Source organism: Dipodomys spectabilis, unplaced genomic scaffold (assembly GCF_019054845.1).
Source record: "Dipodomys spectabilis isolate Male_0828 unplaced genomic scaffold, ASM1905484v1 ptg000039l, whole genome shotgun sequence".
NCBI classification, from domain to species: domain Eukaryota; kingdom Metazoa; phylum Chordata; class Mammalia; order Rodentia; family Heteromyidae; genus Dipodomys; species Dipodomys spectabilis.
The window spans coordinates 13,926,885-13,953,000 of record NW_024870716.1 but is presented as its reverse complement, the minus strand read 5'-3'; positions in this window follow the sequence as shown (position 1 = coordinate 13,953,000).

The window sequence follows — 26,116 nt, the reverse complement described above, 5'->3', positions numbered from 1 at the left end:
AACTTGGGACCAGCCTGGTCTATGTAGTGAAACTCTGTCTTAGCAAGCAGGCAACACACACACAAACACACATACACACACACACACACACACACACACACAGAGAGAGAGAGAGAGAGAGAGAGAGAGAGAGAGAGAGAGAGAAGAAAGAAAGAGACTTAGGTACTGACAGACCACAATTTTCCATCACATTATAAAGAAAACTTCAATGGACACAGGTTTCAGAGTTCCCTGGGAAATGGAAATTCCCCTGAGAAGGTAAAGGAGAAGAGGAAGGACGCTTGCAGACAGCATGAAGTCCTAGGTCTCCAGGACCCCTGCTTTCCATCCTCTCATGGCTAAGGCCACGACTCAGGTTACCATAGTTCTGTTTCCTCTCAAGTCCCATTCTTCTTCTTACATTAACCTTCTTTGTGAAGATTTAGGGACACATTGAAATTGTTAAGGAACTGGGACCGTGATTTAGCTCTTTGGACCAACCCTCTTCCATGCAGCTTCCAGCTTCACGAAATGGTAGAAACCACAGGAAAGACAGGAGAGGCATCGTACCATCTAGCATTTTAGAAATGAAAAAGTACAAAAAAAAAGAAAGGTTATCTTTGATATGTGACTCTTTTTTTCATCTATTAATCCTTCTTTTATCAGTCAATTATTCTGTCAATTATTCCACAAGCTTATACTGAGTAATTATTATTAATCAGACACTGCACATTTTGTTTTCTAGCTACCTAGGATTGGGATCTCTCTAGCCCCAAAGACTTTGTGTTCAGCTTTATGCTTCCTTTTTCCAGGACATAACCCAAACCAATCATTACCTGAGGGATACTAATGAGATTTCATTTATATACTTCAATCCAATATGTGCATCATTGGGAATAACTGTAACCATATGCCAAGCTCTCTCCTTAGGACTTTATAATGCTAGGTACATATTTGTGCTTGTAACCTGCTATGAGCTAAGTACTACTATGGTCTCCATTAATAATATGAACAAACCAAGCCAGGTTCCATTGGTTCATGCTTGTAATCCTAGCTACTTAGGAGGCTGACATGTGATGATCATGTTTCAAAGCCAGTCCAGGCAGGACAATCCCTGATACTCCAATTAACTACTAAAAAAGCCAGAAATGCACTTGTGGTTCAGTTCATAGAGCACCTGTCTTGAGCAAAAAAGCTCCAGAGACAGCACCCAAACCCTCAATAGAGGTCTAATGACTGATACTAAAAAATTTTTAAAAATAAATCTGGCTATGGTCACTTTTATATGTATTCCCAGCTACTCAGGCATGGAATCAGTGTATCTGCTAATTTATGTGTGGATAAAGAAAATTATACACACATATGCATATTCATATATATGGATATATACATGATTCACATAAATAACTAAAACCATCTATGTTTGTTTATATTTGTATTATTATATATCATGTAACATGTACAGAATACCTATAACAAATATATCACCTTCTATGCATGTATAAATATATACACACCCATAGAGAGGAATCATTTTCCGTGATAAATCCCCAGGAAATCCTGCCGTTATCAACAGCATTTCTGAACCTGGAAGACATTCTACTAGGTGAAATAAGTCAGATGCTGAAACAGATATGAATATGTCCATTTACACATGGGAAATAAAACAGCTGTGCTCTGGAAGTACACACACAAACACACACACACACACACACACACACACACACACACACACACACACAACAAGAATGTTCAAACTCTTCACTGTGGTCCATCCTCCCTCAGACTACCTCACCACCTCACCACCTCACCTCCTCTTCACTGATAATGTACCCATACCTCCTACCTCTTGCCTCCGCCATTGATTCAGATCATGTATATTTTCCATTTTCCTCTTTCCTCTTTTTCATCTTTTAGGGCTTAAGTTCAATGCTGACTCCTTAAAGATTCCTTCTTTCTAACTGTATCATGCCTCATGTACAAGTAAGAAATACTAAATAAGAAATTTCCAGGTAGATAAGTCAAGTTATATTAAGCATTTGAAAGCAAACATGTATGATTCTGTGTAATACAAAGATAGCGATACAATTAAAATAAACCCCAAATCTCAATTGTACAGAACAAAAATATCATTAATGAAAATGCAGCTTTGATGATGACTTCAGTATTCTTTCAGTATTCTTTCTTTATTTTTTATAATTCTTTATATTTTTATAATCGTGTGTAGAGGGGTTTCAGTTACATAAGTAAGCTAATGAATGCATCTCTTGTCAACTTTGTTTCATTTCTTCATACAGTTCATGTAGAACTTTATATGAAGATGTTGACTCTTTTCAGTTGCTTTTTTTTTTTTTTTTGGCTTGTCCTGGAGATTGAAATCTAGGCATGGGTGCTGTCCCTGAGTTTCTTTTGCTCAAGGGCAGCACTGTACCTCTTGAGCCATAGCACCACTTCGGTCTTTTTGGGGTAGTTTATTGGAGATAAGAATCTCATGGAGTTTTCTGCTCAGGCTGGCTTCACACCATGATCCTTAGCTCTCAGCCTCCTGAATAGCTGGGATTATAGGCATGAGCTAGATGTTGACTTTTAACATGTCAATTTAATATTGTCAATTTTGGGGTTCATTTTTTTCCATTCATTTGTTTACTCATTTCTTTAACTTCAACTCATGTCATTACCCTGCTCCTTACAGGGGAACTGAGGCAGAATGAGGCCCCTAAGCTCCTCTGTAGAATTTATATCGAACCTTCTCTTGTCCTGGCCATTAAAAGTAAGAATACACAAATATGCTTTGAGGTGGTTTCTGATGGGTTTTATGAATATATATTAATTAGCTATAAACAGGAAGAACCTTTTATGTGTATGCCAGTCATGAGGAAGAACTCAGGGCCTGTGCACTGTCCCTTAGGTTTTGTGTTCAAGGCAAACACTCTAACACTGGAGCCATAACTCCACTGCTAGATTGGTGGTAGTTAATTGGTGATAAGAGTCTTAGGAACTTTCCTGCTGATACTTGCTTCAAACTGTAATCCTCAGATTTCATTCTGTTGAGTAGCTAGGGTTACAGCAGTTAGTCTATGGCACCCAGCCCAGCAAGAACTTTTATCAGTGTATGTGGTGCTTGGAAGGGAATTGTAGCTCATGCCTTGCACAGCCTGTGCTAGTGCTCTAACACTGGACTCCACAGCCAACCCAGGAACATTCTTAAAATTAAGGAATAGTAATATGCTTTGTGGTCATTGTTTTCTAGGAGAGATAGACAAAGAACATAGACCACAGTGGACAGCCTATAGCACACATGGCTATGTTGATGCCCTTCCAGCCTCTGCATGAGTCCTTTCCTCTTAGACATAAAGTTGGCAAGAGAATATTTATTTCTCTTCTATGAATTCTTTTTTATATGCATTGTGAGGGTTTGGACTAGTGGTTTTGCACTGTGTAGTTGAGCACTTTACTACTTGAGCCAAGTCCCCAGTCCTTTAGCTAACATTATCTTTTTTTTTTTTTTTTTCCGGTCGTGGGGCCTGAACTCTGGGCCTGGGCGCTATCCCTCAGCTCTTTAGCTCAAGGCTAGCGCTCTTCCACTTGAGCCACAGTGCCACTTTCTGGCTTTATTCTTTTTGCTTATGTGGTGCTGAGGAATGGAACCCAGGGTCTCATGCATGCAAGGCAAGCGCTCTACCACTGAGCCACCTTCCCAGCCCCTAATATTATCTTTTTTAAAAAAATAACATTTATTCAATTATTACGTATTTATCAACTATCTGACATATACCAGGCAAACAGAACAGAAACAGGAATTACTTTTCATTCTTTCAGCAATGGCTACGTCTTCATCATGAAAAAACAATCAGTCTACTGAGTTAGCCTCCATCCATTGTTTGGTTACCATTAGGCTGTGTTCATAATATGAATGGAATATAAAGGAATTTTTTTTGTATTTAGACAAAAGTTTTTTTCTTAGTATCTCATCCTATATGTAAATATTCTAAAACCTGAAAAAAAAATCCAAAATTGAAAATACTGCTGGCCCCAAGCAATACACATAAGTGATACTAACCTGTTTTATGTGTTTAATACTTGTTACTGGTCCATGGGTTATTCAAATGTTCTTTGAGCCAATAAGTGCACTCTAGATTGTAGGTTGTCATATTCCTTACTCTGTACATATTGTAGAAGCATCTGGTAGGTTGTAAATAAAATGAACATTTTTATAAGAGACAGTGCAGAGATGTTCTCCTAAGGCTCTCTGTAGCTCACCCTTACCTCGTTTACCCATTTAATGGACCCCAGGCTCTCTTCAAATACCTTCTACCACATGCTGTGGTGACTTTGCAGGCCAGCTTTCTACTTGTGCTGTAGCTTGTCAAGCTGTTGGTTTATTATCACCTGAGCACGATTCCAAATATATTTATGTCAGTGTGTTGGCTGATATAAATTCATTCTAATCAACTATCAGAAACGTGGAATAACAAAAATTATTAAAAAGGGGAAAGTTTTTCAGTGGCACCCTAAGTTGAATGCTTTGAAAAGATTCAAGTACTTCATAAATGTATATGAAAATAAACAATGAAAATTGTTTAAATTGTTTGAACAACAAGAAGAGTAACTGAGAGGAAAAATTTGATCAAAGTATGTTATATGCATGTTTAGAAATGTCCCAATGAAACTCCTTTGTAATATTTAATGTATAGTAGTTAAAAAGGAGGGGAGAGAGAAAACTGTGGAAATGTTTAAGATAATAAAAATGATCTGAATGTAAATAAAAAGAAAATATTGAGGAAGTGGTGCTGTGGCTCAAGTGGTAGAGCACTCACCTTGAGCTGAAGAGCTGAGGGACAGTGCCCAGGCCCAGAGTTCAAGCCCCACAACTGACCAAAAAACAAAACCGAAAAATAAAAACAACAACAAAAAGAAAGGACTGAATTAAGATAGCACTAAAAATTGCTCTTGAATTAACTCTAGGAAAGATGATTCCAAAAGAATGTGTGACAGATTTGGTGTGGAATTTGCTAAGTTGCCTTTAAGTACTTCCTGTTCTTCATGGAGACTGTTGACAAAAATTACTTCTGTGGAGTTTGCAGCAAAGAGTATTTTGTCAACTGATTTACGCCAAGAACAATGGAATTTATGTGTTTTTCAGTGGCATTTATATGATATCAATTGTTTAATTTAGGAAGTTAACTTTCACTTACTTTCCTTACTAATCACTGCACTAGATAGAAGAGCTACAACTCCCCTCACTTTCAACGACAAAAGAAATCTGTTTCTCATTTCTAGGACCAAACAAGAGTCATTTCGTCCTGTCTCTGAATGTTTTACCTTATTTAATATCTACTTAAGTTTTACAATGTTCCTGTATTTGTTGAGGGACAAACACCATCATAAAACCTTCTCTAGCTGCATTGAGTACTGAAGTGTTTGAAAGCCACTTGCTTCCTTTTCAGTTCAGGAATTTTATTCCTTGGGTTTTCCTTGTTTCTGTATCGATTAAGGAACAGTAGGACTAATACTCTATTCAGTTGACTCTCCTTTAGAATTGAGCAAGTATAAATAAGACCAAAACTGAAGCCAAGTATGTTAACTTCAAAATCCTTCTGGAACTAAGACATTGTAAGTCTAATTTTTAGGATGTTTTTTATTTAGTGTTTTTTACTTTAGGATGGTTTTAGTCTAATTCATGTCTGAATTGGACTTGAGAGTACAATTCTGGGCCTCTTAGTTGTGCATTTGTTTAAAAAAGAGAGATGAATATTTTTCTTCTTTATTTGGAGAGAAATGTAATAATCTTTTAAAAATGTAATTTTCAAGTTCTGAAAGTCTCACATATACCACTGAATAATCACATTAGTGAACTTCATTGTGTGTATGTGGTTTTCTCCTTGTTCCAGCTTTGAGGCTTGAACTCAGAGCCTTGACATTGTACCTGAGCTTTTTTTGCCCAAGGCTGCCTTTTTCACCTGAGCCACAGCTCTAGTTCTGACTTTTTGGTGGTTAATTGGAGATAAGAGTCTCACACTTTTCTGCCTGGGCTATCTTTGAACTATAATCCTCAGATATGAGTAGCTAGTATTATAGGCATGAGCCACCAGCTGCATCTAGCCATGAACTTCATTTTTGCAAATTCAGCAACAGTGTTTGAAACATTCAGAAACAGAGGATTCTATAGAAATAGTTCTGAAATCATTAGTAAGCCATTTGATAGGTCATGTTCCTATCAAGGTATCTTAACAACTGGAATCTTTGGGTTATAAATTCTAATTTTCCTTTCCCTTATGTCTCAGGATAACATCTTTGTTTTGGGTTGGTTGTGAGGCTTGAACTCAGGGTCTGGGCATTGTCTAGTATCCTACTACTTTGAGCCACAACTCCACTTTGGTTTTCTGGTGGTTAACTGGAGATAAAACTCTTGGGCTTGGGGAGAGGATCGGGAGGGAGGAGAGGAGGAGTATGGGAAGGGATGGGAAGGGGAAACAAAGAGGAGGCAACAATGCTTGATAAGAAATGTACTCGTTATCTTGCCCATGTAATTGTAACTCCTCGTACGGTATTCTCATAATTTAAAAAAGACTCTTGGTCTTTCCTACCTAAACTGGCTTTGAACTGAAATCCTTAGCTCCCAGTCATGAGTAGCTCAGATTACAGGTATGAACCACCAGTACCCAGCAGAGTAACATTCTTTTATTATAGAAATAGGAAGTTATCGAGACAGAAATTAGTCTAGCAGCATCAAAAGTGTCTGACTCATTGGCATTTTCTGAGAAAGTCAATAAGTTCAGATTTACCTTTAGGCAAGAATTAATTTCTCAGATTTGAGCCTGGTGGACAAAATTCTGTTCTCTTGAGGAGACAGAAGCTGCTGTTTGCTTCAGAGTACACAAGAGAAATGCCATGAGAACGGCCAAAAGTATGAATCCCAGATGCAATAAAAGATGGGCGATCTGTAGTATTTGGTGGTCCTTTGATCTCTGAAGTTTGGGGGAGGCAGCTGTCCACAGTGGCTGTGTCCCTCTGGCCTGACAGGACAGTCCCACAAGGAAGACACAGTCCCACTACACATCACTGTGCACTAAGCCATGTGGGTCCAGTTTCCTGGCAGATGCCACTACTGTTAATGCTGCAGCTGTCACACACCACCTGAGCACCTTCAAAACCCCAAGAGTCATCACACACTGTCCCCTGGATGGAGTCATGTTGATTGAAGAATGCAGAAAGGAAAGACCTGCCATGTCACCCTTCCTACAGGTCCAAGCAGCCTAGAGTAGAGAGCGATATCTCAACAGTCTTTATTTTTGGCACTGCTAAGGTTTGAACTCATTCAAAAATTAGTACTTCCTAGGCAGATGCTCTGCTGCCTGAGCCACATCTCTAGCTCTTTTTTGCTCTGGTTATTTTTGAGGTAGAGTCTTAATTTTTGCTCTGGCTAGCCTGGAATGTATAGGATCCTCCCTGATCTCACCCTCCTAAGTAGCTGTGTTTATTTACATAAGCCAGTGTCCAGTGATAATTGTTGGAATGTAAATGGATCCTTAATACTTTCTGTGAACATTTTTACAAATACACAATATCTTGCTATTACTTTTCCAGGTATTGTCCAACTTATTACAGATATTGTCCAACAATTTATAACCAAATCATTCTATTTGTTTGTAAAGGATTTAATAGTTATGATCAAAGATACCAGTCATTTTTTTCTCCATACTGGGGTTTTAAACTGATGGCCTTGAACAAGCTCTTTTCTAACTATAGTTTCACATTAAATGTTGAAATACAACCCATTTTTCCAAAAAGATAAGAACAGCATAGCTGAAACTAAATTCCTTCATATATCAGTGCATTACTAAATTACTTCCTATACTAGTGTAGTACTTCATATCCAGTCCCAGGGTAACTGCTATTATGAACAGATACATGCCTCTAGAGTTATTCTGTAGTAATGTAACATGCTGTTATTAATGTCCACTTCGTGTTTTGCTTCAGTATTGACTAGTTCTGTTAATTTATATTTATTTGACATATTTGTGATTATTTTTTCTTTCTAACTGTGCTCCTTTTATGCCAGTCTTGAAAATAGCTCTTAATTATTTTATTAATGTATATTAATTACACACAGTGGGATTAATTATGACATTTTTATACATATAGAAAGTACTCTGATCATGTGTGTTCCCCATACATGTGTGATTTTAGTGAAAACAGTATATATGATGATTTCTTCATTGTATTTTCCTCATTGGATTGAAATTATAAAATTATTTAAAGTTAAGAATCTCAACACTGATGAACATTGGAATATGACTCTGGATTAACAAAGTATCATTTTAGTGACCCAAATGAAAGTGCAATTTTTGAACCCAGACCCAATTTCCAGGAGTCCTATGTATCAGTCAAGGCCACTTGTCCTTATGTTTCCAATTTTTTTTAAAAGTGTGAAAGACAAAGAAATGAGATTTGTAATGTGTGGGAAAATAATGATATGAGTTAGTAGAAAAATAGGGCTGGCAGTCAGGATATTACAGATGGCAGGATAATGTTACAAACCACAACCTTCCTGATACTCCAAGTAGAGCAAGGGGCTACAAAAGAATCAGGAAATAAAAAGAACAAAAGAATTAGGAGCTGGGCACCAGTGGTCTGACCTATAATCCTAGCTACTGAGCAGGCTGAGATCTGAGGATCTCGGTTCAAAGCCAGTTTGGGCAGGAAATGTCCATGAGACTCTTATCTCCAGTTAGCCACCAAAAAGAAGCTAGAAGTAGAGCTGTGACTCCAGTGGTAGAGCACTAGCCTTGAGCAAAATCTCAGGTTTAGCACCCAGGCCATGAGTTCAGGCTCCAGGACCAGCACAAGAAAGTGAAGGGGGGGAGGGAGGGAGGGAGAGAGAGAAGGAAAGTAGGAAGGAAGGAAGGAAGGAAGGAAAGAAAGCACGGAGGGAGGGAGAAAAGCAGGGAGGGAGGGAGGGAGAGAGGGAGGGAGGTGTTTGGTGCTACAATTTTTCAGGAAACATCAAGGAGACCCACCAATCAGAAAGCAGTTAACCCAAAGCCAGGCTCCGTATTGAGGAAGATGGCACAGGCTGGCTGAGATGGGCTAAAGGGCTGTCATCCCATAGCATGTCTTTTGTCACATGCTCTCTTTCTCTACCATTATTTCTTTCCTAATAAACTCTCCTGTCACCTTCACTTACGTCTGAGTCTTGCCTGAATTCTTCTCTTGTCAGACACAAGCACTGACGTCAATTTAGCTGCTCTACATTTCCGGTAATCTATATGGTGGATTGACCAGGAAGTTAGGGATTCTATCTATATCTATTATATCTATATATTATATTGTATCTATCTATGATATCTATACATTCTTCTCTTGAGTTGACCCCAAAATAATAGCCTTCAGTACATCCTATACCATGTTCAGCTACACTGATTACTTAGCTTCATTGATGCAGACCATTGCCATATGTTCATCTGGAGAGCACTTGGGACAAGGGTGAGAAGATATGCATAGTTAGAACACTCGATCCTAGGCGGGTTGGGAGGTGGTCGGGGATGGCATCAAGTACTGTGAAAGTCCACTGTCTCAGTGCTGCTCAGATGGGGCCACATGGAATCAGAGTCCTTGAGGCTTAGAAGGTCATCCAGCCATGTCCAGATTCCAAGATGGCTGCCAAGTGACTGCAATAGAGAAAGGCTCAAGAAAAAGGACACAGATCCAGAACAGAGAGCCAGGGATGCCTCATCTTTCTCTAGCTCCCAGATCATTGGTGGGTCCAAGCAATGAGTCAGTGCTCCACATTTACTTGTGGTATTCATTCCTTGGGAGTTTCTATTATGTTAAATTCTCTCTCTCTTCTATGAAAAGATATCTCATTCTGTCTTGTTTGTTTTTTGCCAGTCTTGGGACTTGAACTCAGGGCCTGGGCACTGTCCTTGACCTTCTTTTTGCTCAAGGCTAGCACTCTACCATGTGAGCCACAGTGCCACTTCTGGCTTTTTCTGTGTATGTGGTATTGAGGAATTGAACCCAGAGCTTCATGCATACTAGGCAAGCACTCTACCACTAGGCCACATTCCCAGCCCTTCATTCTATCTTTTTAACTTAGTAACTATGTCCTTCTCTGTACAGAAAATTTTCAGCCTGAGAGATTACCCTTTGTCAATCTACTTGTATTTACCAACCCCCTAGAATTCCATTCAGAAAGTTCCTGGCTGTACCAATAAGTTCTAGTGTTTTCTAGTTCTAGTGTTTTTCTGGAGTAGTTCCAAGATTTCAAGTCTTACAGTAAGGTCTTTGATCTACTGTGCACTGACATTTTACAAGGTAAAAGACAGAAGTTCAGTTTCAGTCTTCTGCATGTGGATGTTGCATTTTCCCAGCATAATTTGCTGGGGAATACTATTCTTGCTCCAACATATATTTTTGGCTCCTTTGTCAAAAACCAAATGGTAGTAGTTGAGTTCATTTCTGGCTCTTCTAGTTTATTGGTCTATTAGTCTGTTTGTTGGGCCACTACCATGCTAATTGTGTTACCATGGCTATAGTATGGTTTGAACCTTGGAATTCTGAGTCCAGTCACTTATAATTTTACTTTACTGGATTCCAGGAGATTTTCGATTTCTGCTCTTATCTTTTTGGAGACCCTCTCATTATTTAGCAGTGAGCTGGTTAGTCTAGGATTCTGAATATTTTCTGTGGTTTCTTTTGTTGTTAATCTCTAATTTTGTTCAATTATGGTAGGACAGGATACAGGGTTTCAGTTGTTTTGGATTTGTTGAGACTAGCTAATATGGTCTATTTTGGAGAATGTTGAGAAGAATGAGTCTTGTGCAGTTGCTGGATGAAGAATTCTGTAGGTGTCTGTGATATCTGATTGGTCCTGGTGCCATTTAAATCTGAGGTTTGTTGAGTTTTTGCCTGAAGAATCTATCCACTGGTGGGAATGCAGTGTTGAAATATTCACCTATCATTGTGTTGGAGTCTGTGTATGTTTTTCACTCCAACAGTGTTTGCTTAACAAAGTTTGATGACCCAGAATTTGCTGAATAAGATGTTAAGAACTGTTATGTCTTCTTGACAGAAAGTTCCCTTTATTAATGTGAAATTATCCTCTTTATCTCTTCTGAATAATTTTGATTTCCAAATCTGTTCTGTCTCATATAAATGTCACTACTCTGGCCTGCTTACCCTGAAAGACTTACTGCTTCATCCTGGCCAGTGCTTGTTTTTGTCAGATAGATGAGTTTCTTATAGACAAAGAGGGTAGGTGGATCTCACCTTTCACCCAGCTTACCATGCTATCTCTTTTGATTTGATAACTGAGTCCATTGACAAGAGTGATAGAATTGAGAAATGTGAAGCCATTCCTGTCATCCCTCCCACACTTTTAGTTTTGTGTATCATCCTCTTTCTCCTATGTATATCTACTCACCAGGGATATATGTTGTCCACCTTTTCCATATTCATGAGGATTCTCTGTGTTCAAGATGTTTTTAAGTATCTTCTGTTGTCATGGTTTAGTGATGATAAATTGTTTCAGTTTTGTTTATTATGAAGTGTATTTATTTGTCTTCCAATTATGAGTGAAAGCTTCAATGGAGACTGTTCTGAGTTAGCAGTTGTTAACTTTCACTGCTTGAAATATATCACTCCGGAGCCCTCCTTGCTTTTAAAGTTTAAAACCCTGCTGTTATTCTAATTGGTTTTCCCTAGTAAGTGACCAAATTTTCTCTGTTACAGCCTTCATTATCTTTTGCTTGTTCTCTGTGCTTGTGCTCATTTTTTAAACTATAGTAAGTCCTAGAGATGGTCTTTTTGGTTTATAGAGCTTTCTAAAACCCTCTTGTATGTAAATGGACTTCTGTTTTTCTGATTTGGGATGATTTTTGCTATTACTGCTAATTATATGCAGTTAGCTATCTTATCCATCAGGAGTCATAAGAAGTCTTTGTGTTCTTTTAATTATGTCAAATTTCTTTGATCTTTATTCTTTTAAATTGTATTTTATGGTAAAAATGCTCTACAGAGAGGTTGCAGTTATATGAGTAGGGTAATGAGTACATTTCTTGTCTAGCATTGTTATCCCCTCTTTTATTTTTCTCCTACTATCCCTTCCCTCCCTCACTCCCCCTCCAAAAGTTGTAAAGTTCATTTCCATTATGTGTCTTATGGGTATCACTGTTGCAATAGGTCATCCTGTGTCCTTGTTTTGTTACCTTTCCCCTCCCCAAAATAGACAAATATATATACAAGATACAGGGTGCCAAAATCAAGTACAGTGACAACAGGGGGAAGAACATACAAAGGAAAGAAAAAAATCTACTTCTACTATAGTAATCCTGTCTTTTAGCTCAGAAATTCTGTTTTCTATATCATCTACTCTACTGGAAAAGCTGTCCAGTTTATATTTACCTCTCAATCTTTAGTTTGAATGTTTTTAATGGATTTCTCCCTACTGACTCCTTTACATCATCAGTGTGCTGGCCTGTATGTCCTTTGATCACTTTTAGTTCTTTAATTGTTTTCTATTTGAGCTCATTTAGCCCAATTAAGTACCATCTCTCAGAAATATCTATCAGCTAGTCTACCAGCTGAAATGCCATTTTAATCTCACCAACTCAGATGAACTGGGTTAATGAGAGGTACCCTGGAGGTGGGATGAATATAGGAAAGTTTCACAGCTCTTGCTTTTCCCTATTTGAATGAAGCTCAGCAGTTCAACATTGTTGCTACCTTAATCATTCACCCACCACAGAGGTTGCTGCTAACCAATCATGTAGTTGTTTTCTCACCTGTGGACAGAGTGCTTTTCTTCTTCCTTTTGTGTTGAGCTACCTTGATGCCTTCAGACAATGGCTGCTTCCGAGTCTCACATTGAGTTAAAGGATACACTCAAAGGTCCGAATTGCATTTTCCTTGACTTGAACTTGCATTTTTCTGTATAATTAAACTTTTTCCATCACTAGTATGACAGGTGTATAGGTCATGCCAGGACACACACAAAAAAGAAAAGAAAAGAAAGAACAATGGAAAGGAATAAAAGGAAAGAAGGAAGGAACGAACGAACGAACGAAAGAAAGGAAAGGAAGGAAGGAAGGAAAGAAAGAAAGAACCTACAAAATATTCAGACTTCTGTCTCATCACTATGGCTGAAGCTGCTACAACAAAGCAGGTATTGCCTGCTCTGAGATCTATTTGAGTAATTATTTGGGGTGTTGTTTTTTTATTCCCCTTTTTAGAGATTTCATCATTTCAATTTCCATTAGACATTGCTTATACTTTGCCTGGCATTCTCAGAAAAGCTGGTGTCACCTATTTAAGCCCTATTGATCCTTGGGGACATCAAAAGGTGACCATTGTAAACCTGTCATTTTTCTTAGAAAGTTATAGAATATTTGTAATGGGTACCTAAAACTGTTTTTTTTTTTGCCTTTGCTCTTGTTATAAGCTGTTCTTTCCACAGTCACTTTACAATCAAAGTTGGCTCTCAGAAAGACGGGACAGATCGATGCCATCTTTATAACAAAGTACTGAACGTTCCCCTAAGGAACTGCCATGCCTTGTGTTTCAGATCACTTTCAAATGAGTATAATTATCAACAATGATCCGGCTATACCCTACAGAAAGAGAAATAATCCTCTCATGGGAACTAGATTGCTCTCCTGAAGTGATGACAGCAAAAACAAACTCTCCAGAACCTGAGAGAATGGAAACTAAGATAGCAATCAGCCAGGCAACCTCTAACCAGGACTCTTAAATGATGCATACCTTGCCTCTCATTCTTCATCTCCTTAAACCCAGTGCTCATATCTGTGCCTTCAAGATGGATGAGGACCACTGAAATGTCATCTCCTGGCATCGTGCCGTGTAACCTCTTTCTCACTCATATTTCTTTCTTAATTAACTTTCCTATCACTTTCAGTACAGTCACCACTTGAGTGAATTCTTCTCATACCAGATGCAAGGGCAAGGGTAAAGGGTTATTAGTTCTGCTGAATTTCCATTCACAATTTTTCCACATTTTTTCCCCACAAGTTGTCTTATGGAACCAGTAAAGAGGTGTCTATCAGTATACCAAATTTTTCTTGATTACTATTTCTATAACCTTAAGCCTAGCTGTAAATTATTATTTGATTTTACTATGTATGTCTTAATCTCTTCACCTTTAGTTTTTTTAGTCTATTACTTTATAAATTAGCTTGGCATGAATAAGTTCAATTTTGCTCTTTAAACCTTGTTTTATCCTTTTCTTGAGAATTTTCTTCACTTGGTATTTTTAATTTTCATTATTTTCTGACCTCTTAAGAGAAAATATCACTTCCTTTTCTAATTATAAAGACTTATGTTTCATTTTTCCTGTTCTCCTATAAATTTATTTATCTTCCATTAACCCTGAACAATTAATGATTTTTTTATGTCCATAAAAATGAGTTTAAAAACAAGTGCATATCACAATGTGGATTAATGTATGTAATATGCATTATTTTTTCTGCAAATCCTGGGGCTTGAACTGAGGGCCTGGGCAATTATCCCTGAGCTATTCTGTGCTCAAAGCTAGCACTTTACCACTTGAACTACAGTGCCACTTCCGGCTTTTTCTGTTTATGTTGTACTGAGGAATTGAACCCAAGGCTTCATGCATGCTTGGCAAGCATTCTATCACTAAGCCACATTCCCAGCCCTGCATTATATTATTATATATGTATGCATGTATGTGTGTGTATATTTATATGAGGCTAAAACCAGAGGCTTTAAGCTTTAAGCTCAAACTCTAGAGGTTACACATTTCAGGTCCAGCACTCATCTTTATATGCCAAGTAAAGAAACATGGTATCTGGGTGTCAGTGGTTCAGGTCTGTAATCGTATATATTCAGGAGGCTGAGATTTAAAGATCCAGATTTGAAGCCAGCCCAGTCAGGAAAGGCCGTGAGATTTTTAAAAAACTACTCAGAAAAGCTGGAAATGGCATTGTAGCTTAAGATAGAGCGCTAGCCTTAGCAAAAGAAGCTCAGAGACAGCACCCAGGCCCTGAATTGAAGCCCAAAGGCTGGAATAAAAATTAAAAAGAAACATGGTAAAGATCAGAGGAATACGACATGACACAAGCCATGCCATGGGAAGACAGTTCATCTTTAATCATCTTCAGGATGCAGACATTTGTCTTAATTTACATAGGGAGAACTGAGGGCAGGAGAGGGAAGGTATGCTCAGTTACAATAGTTTCAGGTCACAGGTGAATCACAGGAAGTCAGGGGTGGCTGGGGGGGTGGCAGTAGAGGTGGTCTGATGGCCATTGTCTCAGGATTGATCAGGGACACATTGTTACAAGATAAGTCACTGGCACCTGGCAGGTAGTCTGGCTCTTGTCCTCCCCTTCCTGGCTTCCAAGATGATTTAAGGAGTTCATTGCTTGTGGAGAAGGGCCTAGGTACAACATGGAGGAGGCTGGGATATCTATCCAGGTCACCTGAGAAACGTAAGTACAGACCCTAGGAATGAAACAAACTGAGGCCTGGCATTTACTGAAATTTGTAAGCGAGTAAGGCCAAACTTGAAGGGCAAAAGGAAAAATTCTAAAGATAAAGACTTAAAGTAAATTGGTGAGTTTACTGGAATTTGGTAAATAACAGTGAAACTCAGAAAGAGCCAGAAAACCTGGAAGGTGGTTTGCTTTTGGGGTGTGATAAGAATTTTGGAATGTGGTTTTTGCTTTGAGGACTTTTTCCTTTGCATATAGAGACTGTAATTGCTATTTCACTAACTTGCTTCCTTGATGGGAAGATTTGGGATCAGACTTTGCCTTGTGACTTATGGCCTTGGTTATTGGAATGACTGGAATTACAATCACATTTTGCAATCACTAGCTGCGAGCTCTGCTTCTGTGACTTGCTTCTTTGCTGATAGTGAAACTACTACTGGCCACCTGCGAGTAGAACCCCCTTCCCCCATGGATCTTACCTTTCAATATCCTGAGCTATTTGATTTTATTGCTGTTCTTCACTGTCTTGGTATAGTGAGGGGCAGCTGCCATGGCAACAAAGACTCCTAGCCTAATTGACAGAGTGCTGGGGTGTCTTGTTGGGCAATTGGGGTAACACTAGCTCAATGTAAATTCCATGATGACAGAAATCATAGTGTATTTGAGCAGAGATTACTAAAAAAAAAATTAGAAAATTCTACACTCATAATAAAGATTCTAAATGTTCCCCCCCAATAAGATTCTATAAATCTTTGTTAAATAAAGATGTGGTGTGTGATGTTTTTTTCCCACAATGGAAGTACTCAAGATTTTCTTGCTCCCAATTGAGAATTCATACATCTATTCTTCTGTGTATACCGATTACTTTCTTTAGATCCAAAAACAAAGCTTTTGAATTATTCTTCAAAGATGGCCTTTGCTCCAAATCAGTGTCTTTACTTTGACATGTATATTGTTCACATCCAATATTTCAAGTCAGTTCTCCTTACCTGCTATTCTCAGTTTTTATTTGTTATAGATGTTCTCACTTCCCAGATGATGTAGCATTGTTTTAGTCATTGTCACAGATCTTTTCCATTAGGAATGCTTCCTTTGGCATAAATTAAGCTTTGTTGTATTCCTCTAATAGCAATTTTTAGATATCACAGCATTTATTTTTTTCATGGTGAACATCAATTTGTTTCCTGAAACGAATTAAATATCAGCTCTCAGGTTATCCATAGTTTTGTCCCAGTTTTTCCCAATGTGATCTTGGGTTGGTCTGCCCCATTACGGATTCCTCAGAAATTGCAGCAATTTTGTTTGTGTGTTTGCTAGCTTCTGTTTCATTGTGTTAGTCTTGGGGCTTGAACTTGGGGCCAGGGCACTGTCCCCAAGCTTTTTTGCTTAAAGCTAGCACTCTATCACTTGACCCACAGCTCCATTTCTGGCTTTCTGGTGATTAATTAGAGATGAGTCTCACAGACTTTCCTGCCCAGACTGACTTTGAACTATGATCCTCAGATCTCAGTCTTCTGAATGGCTGGGATTACAGATTTGAGCCACTCGCACCTGGAAGTTTCAATTTTGCATGCAGAAGTAACCCAAAAACCTATACTGACTTCTCTCTATAAGAGGGGATTAAAATTAGTATCCCCAACTAGTTTCTGGCTTTCACAGATAATCTGTTAGCCTTCAATTCTCCAAAAGCAAAAGACTTTTTGTGTGGTTGTGCTAGTCCTGGAGATTGAACTCAAGGCCTGGGCACCATCCCTGAGCTTCTTTTATTCAAGGCTAGTTAGCTCCCTACCACTTGAGCCACAGCTCTGCTTCCATAATTCTTGATTCTTGGTTCATAATTCTTGATTTCAATTTGAGTTTATTTGATTAGCAGTGACATTGAGCATCTTTAATATTCCTATACAATTTCATGACGAAGAGAGGGAATTGTTTTGCCTTAGGCAGGGAAGTTGAGTGAAAGTTTCAAAATGAGCCCGGGAATGTGGCTTAGTGGTAGAGTGCTTGCCTAGCATGCATGAGGCCCTGGGTTTCATTCCTCATTCCCACATAAACAAAAAAATTAAATAAAATTACATTACGTTAAAATTATTTTTGAATTAAGGCACCAAAGCTGGGCACTGGTTGCTCACCCCTGCAACACTAGCTATACATCAGGCTGAGATCTGAGGACTGTGGTCCAAAGCCATCACAAGCAGTAAAGTTCATGAGACTCTTATCTCTAATTAATCACAGAAAAAGACAGAAGTGGTGCTGTGGCTCAAGTGGTTGAGTGTTAGCCTTGAGCAGAAGGAGCTTAGGGACAGTGCCCAGGCCCAGACTTCAAGTCCCAGGACAGACCAAAAAAAAAGAGGGCAACTAAGAAGACTCCAAAGGAATAAAAACAGGAAAAAAAGAGTATTTGGGAAACAGATTTTTTCTTCCTTCCTTCTTCCCTTTCTTCTTTTTTCCCTCCTTACTTCCTTCCTTTTTTCTATTTTTTTTTTTCCTTTATGTACTGGGATTTTAACTTTGTTCCTTGTGCTTGTTTCTCCTGAGCCACATTCCAATATTTATTGATTGATTGATTGATTACCAGTCCTCAGGCTTGAACTCAGGGGCCTGGGCACTGTTCCTGAGTTTCTTTTTTTGCTCAAGCCTAGCACTCTACCACTGGAGTCACAGTGCCACTTCCAGCCTTTTCTGTTTATGTGGTACTGAGGAATCAGACCTAGGCTTCATGCTTGCTAGGCAAATATTCTACCACTAAGCCACATTCCCAGCCCCATTAAGTAGTTGTACAAAGGTGTTTCAATTCCACATGTCAGTTTCTAAGTACAATGTTACCTCTCCGATCATTTTCCCTCATCAATCTCAACCAGACTCTTCCTCTCATGTAACCTGGCTCCATTTTTACATATAAACACTGAATACTATACTATGACTGCCTTTATTCTTTTCTTTTCTTTTCTGTCTTTTCTTTTCTTTTTTTTTTTTTTTTTTTTTGTCAGTTGTGGGGCTTGAACTCTAGGCCTGAGCACTGTCCCTGAGCCCTTCAGTTCTAGGCTAGCGCTCTACCACTTGACCCCCAGTGCCACTTCCAGCCTTTTCTGCTTATGTGGTGCTGAGGAATCAAACCCAGGGCCTCATGCACGTGAGGCAAGCACTCTACCACTGAGCCACCTTCCCAGCCCCAATTGCCTTTATTCTTAATATTAGCAAACTCCTCACTCAAACTTCATGTTAGGTTGAGATATCAGAAGTAAAATGATCAGCCTAAAAAACACTTAAGGGCAGTAAAAAAAAAAAAAAATTAAGTGAAGATTATTCATTATACCTTTAATGCATGGTATTCCTGAACAATAAAAAAAAATGTGTGGAAATGCAGTAAGGAAATCCTACTTTGTATAACTAATGTAAGATAATTTTTTGTTTAACAAAGAAATTTATAGGGCTGGGCACCTGTGGTTCACAGCTGTAATCCTAGTTATTCAGGAGGCTGAGTTCTGAGGATCATGTTTCAAAGCCAGGCCGGGCAGGAAAGTATGTGAGATTCTTATGTCCAACTAATCACCAAAAAATCTGGAAGTGAAGCCAGGGCTCAAGTGGTAGAGTGGTAGCCTTGAGCAAAAAAAAAAAATTAGGGACAGTGCTCAGGCCCTGCTGTCGAGCCCCAGGAGCAGCTTGGGAAACACACACACACACACACACACACACACACACACACACACACACACACACACACACACACACACCTCATAAAAATAACCCTTACACCAAATCAAAAACTTGTTAGTAATGATACATACTTTTTGTATATATTTTGATTGTAAAAATACTGTACAGATGGGTTACAGTTACATGAGTAAGGTAATGAGTACATTAGCTATCGAGCACTGTTACTCCCTCCTTTGTTTTCCTCTACCATCCCTTCCCTCCCCACCTCCCCAACTCTTCCCTTCCCCCTACCCCCCAAACTTGTAAAGTTCATTTTCAACATACCATCTTGTATATCTCATTGTTACAATGGGTCAGCCTATATCCTTATTTCAGCCTGTTAGTCCCCTTCCCCTCTCCAAATTAAAAAAAAAAATGTATATACAAGATGCAGGGTACTGGAATCAAATACAGTGAAAACAGGGGTTATACCATGGAGGAAGAACATACAAAAGAAACAAAAAAAATCACATAGTACATTACAAGTACATTAAAAACAACAGCAAGAAAGATAAAACCACTTTTGTCCCTATTTTGGGGTTCATTTCACTTAACATCATCTTATACAGTCATATGTACATAGCTTTTCTGCTTGTCCTAGACATATGCTAGTTATTGCAAATAAGGGAAACATTGGAACCTGTGATTCTTTGGGCTTGGCTTATGTCACTTAATACAATATTTTCCAAATCTTTCCATTTCCTAACAAATGGGGAGGTGTCATTCTTTCTGATGGAGGCATAGATTTCCATTGTGTGTGTATATATTATATTATATATGTATATATATATAAAACATATATAAATATATATATATAAAACATATATAATATAATATATATCACTTTTTCTTGATCCATTCATCTAATGAGGGGCATCTGGATTGGTTCCATGTCTTAGCTATGGTAAATAATGCTGTGATAAACATAGATGTGCTGATAGCTTTAGAATGTCCTTGTTTGTGATCATTTGGGTAAATGTCCAAAAGTGGGATTGCTGGGTAATAGGGCAGCTCTATGTGGGGTCTTTTCAGGGACCTCCATACTGCTTTCCAAAGTGATTGAACAGGTTTACAGTCCACCAACAATGCAGTAGTTCCTTTTGGCCACATCCGCTATAGCATTTGTTGTTAGTACATTTCTTGATTATAGCCATTCTAACTAGGGTGATGTGGAATCTCAATGTTCTCTTGATTTGCATTTGTTTGTGGCTAGAGAAGTTGAGCATTTCTTCTTGTGTCTAATGGCCATTCTTATTTCCTGTTCGGAGAAGTTTCTCTTTAAATCAGTCAGGTGTTTCTTTGAGGATCTATTGTTGGGGCACTTAATTGTTTGAGTTCTAAGTATATTTCAGATATGAGACCTTTGTCAGTTGTATGGCTAGTGAAGATGTTCTCCCAATCCATGAGCTTTCTATTGATCTTGCTAGCTATGTCCTTTGCTTTGCAGAAGCTCTGCAGTTTCATACAAACCCATTTGTCCAACCTTTCTTCGATTTGGTGTGTTTCTGGATCTTCATTAAGAAAATTGCAAGGAGGTTCCGGGAAGATGGCGGAGGAGAAGCTGGAATCTGAACAAGCTCTCGCATAGAAAGCAGTTTTACAGTTCCAGTGAACAGTCCTAAGCCAGAGAATCACACCAAGTGTGCCATCACAGGACAGAGTTAGACAAGAGAGGGGAAGCCAAGACAAGGAGACACATCTGAGCGCCTGCCAGCAGCCGCCGCGGCGGCGGCAGGGTCGCAGCGGCGACCGCAGCCGCGGCCATACCTGAGTGCTCACACAGAGAGTCCGGGACGAAGGAGCCAGACGCAGTGGGCGAGAGGATTCTACTCAACACCAGCAAGAACCGACAAGGAGCAGACATCTTCATCCTGCAGTTTGCAGACCAGAGACGACCCAGGATCCAAGACTCGGCGTGAGTAGAAGCCCGACTTCCTCACTCCTTCCCAGGGAGCAGAGGAGGGAAGGCCACCCCTCCGCCCCCAGCACCGGTGATCTCCATCTTGGATACCGTAAAAGCTGGGAGGAGCTGCTAGCTCCAACTCAGGCCTTGGAATAAAACGAGTCATTTAGCAGGTCACAAGACCTTAACAGCGAAGTGACCTGCCAGACTCAGCTCCATCCAGGGAAAAGTCACCCAGCTCAGGCGCCAGCCATAGGAGTGGCTTTCCCCACTGGGTAACCAGAGCCAGAGGCTGCCCCTCCCTCTAGCAGCCTCCACAATCAATTGAAAAACAGAAACCCTGAGAATGGCTCCAGGCTGGGCTCTGTGAGTTTTTCACAAAATAGCCCCAGGGAAAAGCTACTGTTCGTTGAAAGGCCTCAACTCTACCAGAACCTAGCCTCATCACCCCTCTTTTGTGATTCTCAAAGCAGATCACCCTCCCATTAAACTAACCTGGGAGGGGGATCTCAAAAGCTTGGGTAAAGCAGAGCATTTTTCTGCCTGTTCGAACAAACTGACTTAAGAAACCAATAAGCCACAGGACCTCAAGCTGACCAGAGACTCCAACAAGAGGCTGGTTACAGACAAAAGGGAGATACAGGATTCTTCACACCCCTCCCAAAAAAATAAAAAAAAAAAAGTCAAAGAACTTTTTTTTTCTTCTTTTCTTTTTTTTTTTTTTTGGTACCTTATATATATAAAAAAAAATTTTTTTTCCTTTTCTAAAACTTTTATTAATCTTTAATTTTTGCCTTTTTTGAAAAAATAATTGTTTTCCAATAACTTTTTTTTCCCTCTTATAATTTTTATTTTATTTTAGGAATACGTGAATGTACGTTTTCCTTTCTTGTCTTCTCTCTCTTTTTCTTTCTTTCTTAATTATCTTTTTGTTTTTTGTCTAGCTCTACTGAACTTCTGATCTTTTTTTTTCTCCCTTTCTTATCCTTTTCACCTTTTCCTTTCTTTTGTTCTTCTGTATGTGACTTAACTCTTGTCCTGCACATCCTCAGATAAACCCATAGTTAACTAGTAGACCCTATCCCCCATTGTGTACGCACTTAATCCACAAATTTATTACTCAATCCAAAACCTCTGAGACTTAAATTCCTTAATAGCAGTACTACCTCTTTATACCTATATAATATTTTAAGCATTTTTTAAGTTGTTCACATCTCCTCTATCTCCCTCCTGTTTTCTCATTATATTCACATTCCTCTCTAAATAGATGGTCTTTCAATCTCCATAACTATATTAATTTTTACGTTTCTATTTTTTTTCTGGTCTCTTTTCATTTCCCTTTCCCTTTCTTCTTTTTCTCTCCCTTTCTACTTGCATCCTACCCAACCTATTTCCTGCATTGAGATTAGGACATAGTTAACTCTCCCTGTGCCTCCCCACACCAATCTATTCCTAATTTTTACCCACATCTCTCCCTAACCCTAAAAATTTCTGGTTTTCCAAATTCTTCTCTGCGGTTCGAAGCCCATTAACATATAGTTGTTTGATGTTGAATAGATGTATCTGTTGAACTAGATTGTATCTGTAGACTATTGACTGTATAAATGCAAACGTTGGTTGATGGTTGCCTTAAGATAGTGTTCTAGCACAAAACTGGTGCTATTTTCATCTCAAATGGGCAGAGTAAGCCGGAAAAACACAAGAAAAATGGCAAATCCGGGTATCTCAATTCCCAATCTTGATAATCAGGGGTCAGATCAGATAATGAACAATCCAGAGGAGAGTTCCCAAATAGCTCTACAAACACTGGTGGCAAACATGATAAATGAGAAGTTTGACAACTTACAAAGGACTCTGTATGAGCGTGATAGGGAGAGAGAGGAGGCATCCCAAAAGTTTATACAGGAATATCATAAGCGTGAGGAAGCTACTCAAAAACTGATACAGGATTTGCGTGAACAACTTGAGAATACTCAAAGAGAAAGGGAGGAATGGCGTGAGCAGGCTGAGAACACTCAAAGAGAACTGCAGGAATCCCACGAACGGGAGGAAAGAGAACTGCAGGAATCCCACAAACGGGAGGAAGCTAATCAAAGAGTAATTCAGGAATTGAGAGACCAGGTAGAGAACACACAAAGATCACTAAAGGCATTCATGGAATCCATTAACAAAGAGCTGAAGGAAGTCAGGGAGACCACAAAGGGAATGCTGAATGGAACCCAACAGAAGGAATGGGAGTCCAAAGAAACCATAACCAATCAACTAAGCGATTTGAGAACAAACACTGAACACCAAATTAAGGAAGTAAAGAAATTCATACAAGACCAAAAACAGAGCTTCAACAAAGAACTTGAAGCCATCAAAGCTGACCAACTAGAAGGAAAAGAGATAAAAAACAAAGTAGAGAGTCTTGACAGCAGGTTAGACCATGCAGAAGATCGAATCTCAGGGATTGAAGACAGCCTAGATATTATAGAGAAAGAACATACAACCATCCAAGACAAGTCCAAGAAGTATGATAGATCAATCCAACACCTGGAAGACACCATCAGAAGGCCTAATCTAAGGAAAATGGGTGTAGAGGAGCACCTAGAAACAGAAGTTAATGGTCTAGGAAATTTGTTTAACAGGATCCTAGCAGAGAACTTCCCAAACATACAAAAAGATAGGCCTATTCAGATAAAGAAGCTTTTAGAACCCCAAATAGACCAGACCAGAATAGGACATCCCACCGTCACATTATAATCCACACAGGATCAACTCAGAACAAGGAAAAGATCCTTAAAGCTGTCAAGGAGAAAAGGTTAATCACCTATAAAGGGAAACCAATTAGAATCACCTCAGATTTCTCAGCAGAGACAATCAAAGCAAGAAGAGCCTGGAATGATGTATGCCATGCCCTAAAAACAAACAACTATCAACCAAGAATACTGTACCCAGCTAAACTCTCCTTCATAACTGAAGGCCAAATAAAAACCTTCCATAGCAAAGAAAAATTGAAACAATACATCTCCACAAAACCAGCCCTACAAAAGATTCTTAAAGATGTCCTACACATAGAAAACCAACAAGACCGCAACAAAGGCCAAGAAACTGCACCCAAACTGAGAATCCAAGAACCATAGGAAGAACCCAGTTTTCGCAGCCCCCAAGAAGGTGGATAACATGGCAGGAACTCACAAATACCTCTCAGTCCTATCTCTTAACGTTAACGGACTGAACTCTCCAATTAAGCGACATAGACTGTCTAGTTGGATTAAAAAACAAGACCCTTCTATCTGCTGCCTGCAGGAGTCACATCTTGCCCGTAAAAACAAACACATTTTCAATGTTAAAGGCTGGAACAAAATCTACCAAGCAAACGGACCCCATAAACGGGCGGGAGTTGCAATCTTAATATCAGATAAAATAGACTTCAAATTAAAATTCGTGAGAAGAGATAAAGAAGGTCGCTACATACTAATTAAAGGATCTCTCCTTCAGGAGGATATTACAATTCTAAATATCTATTCGCCAAACAATGGAGCACCCAAATTTATCAAAGAAACACTACTTTCCCTCAAATCCCATATAGATCCAAAGACATTAATTGTTGGGGATTTTAACACACCACTCTCCCCACTAGATAGATCAACTCGGCAAAAACTCAACAGAGAAACCGCAGATCTAAACAGCTGCATAGATCAACTAGACTTAACAGACATCTACCGAACATTTCACCCAGCAGCATCAGAATACACGTTTTTCTCAGCAGCACATGGAACGTTTTCTAAAATAGACCACATTTTAGGCCACAAAGCAAACTTGTCTAAATTCAGAAACATTGAAGTTATACCTTGCATTCTCTCTGACCACAAGGGAATAAAATTAGAACTCAACACCAAAAGCCACCAAAGAAAGTCCGGTATCACATGGAGGCTGAACAACACACTGTTGAATCAAGAGTGGGTCATGGAAGAGATTAGAAAGGAAATTCAAATGTTCATGCTATTCAACAAAAATGAGCACACAAATTACCAGCTCCTCTGGGACACAGCAAAGGCAGTACTCAGAGGCAAGTTTATAGCTCTGAGCTCCTACATCAACAAATTGGAGAGACCTGAAACTAGCAATTTAATGACACATCTAAACCTCCTTGGAAAAGAGCAGCAAGATAAACCCCAATCCAGTAGATGGAAAGAAATCATCAAAATTAAATCAGAATTAAATGAATTAGAATCCAAAAAAACTATAGAAAGAATCAACAAAACAAAGAGTTGGTTCTTCGAAAAACTTAACAAAATTGACAGACCCTTAGCAAATCTTATCAGAAAAAGAAGAGAACACACCCAAATTAATAAACTCAGAGATGAGAATGGAAATATCACCACAGAAACAACCAAGATTCAGAACATTATAAGGGAATACTTCTCAAAACTTTATGCTAATAAGTTTGAGAACTTGACAGAAATGGACCTTTTCCTAGCAAATATTGACATGCCAAAACTAAACCAAGATGAGTTAAACCAGCTTAACAGGCCCATATCAAGCACTGAAATAGAAACAGCAATAAGAGACCTCCCAGCTAAGAAAAGTCCAGGACCAGATGGTTTTACAGCGGAATTTTACAAGGCCTTCAAAGCAGAGCTCACACCAATACTCCTCCAACTCTTCAATGAAATTGAAAGAGAAAGCTCACTACCGAACACATTCTATGAAGCCATCATAACCCTCATCCCAAAACCAGGCAGGGACTCATCAAAGAAAGAGAACTATAGACCCATTTCTTTGATGAACATTGATGCAAAACTTCTCAACAAAATTTTGGCCAATCGACTTCAACAATTCATCCAAAAAATCATACACCACGATCAAACAGGATTCATTTCAGGGATGCAAAGCTGGTTCAATATATGCAAATCAATTAATATTATTCATCACATCAACAGGAGCAAGAATAAGAAGCACATGGTTATCTCAATAGATGCAGAAAAAGCATTCGACAAGATCCAACACCCCTTTATGATGAAGGTTTTGGAAAAATTAGGAATCCATGGAACATTCCTCAATACAATAAAGGCTGTATATG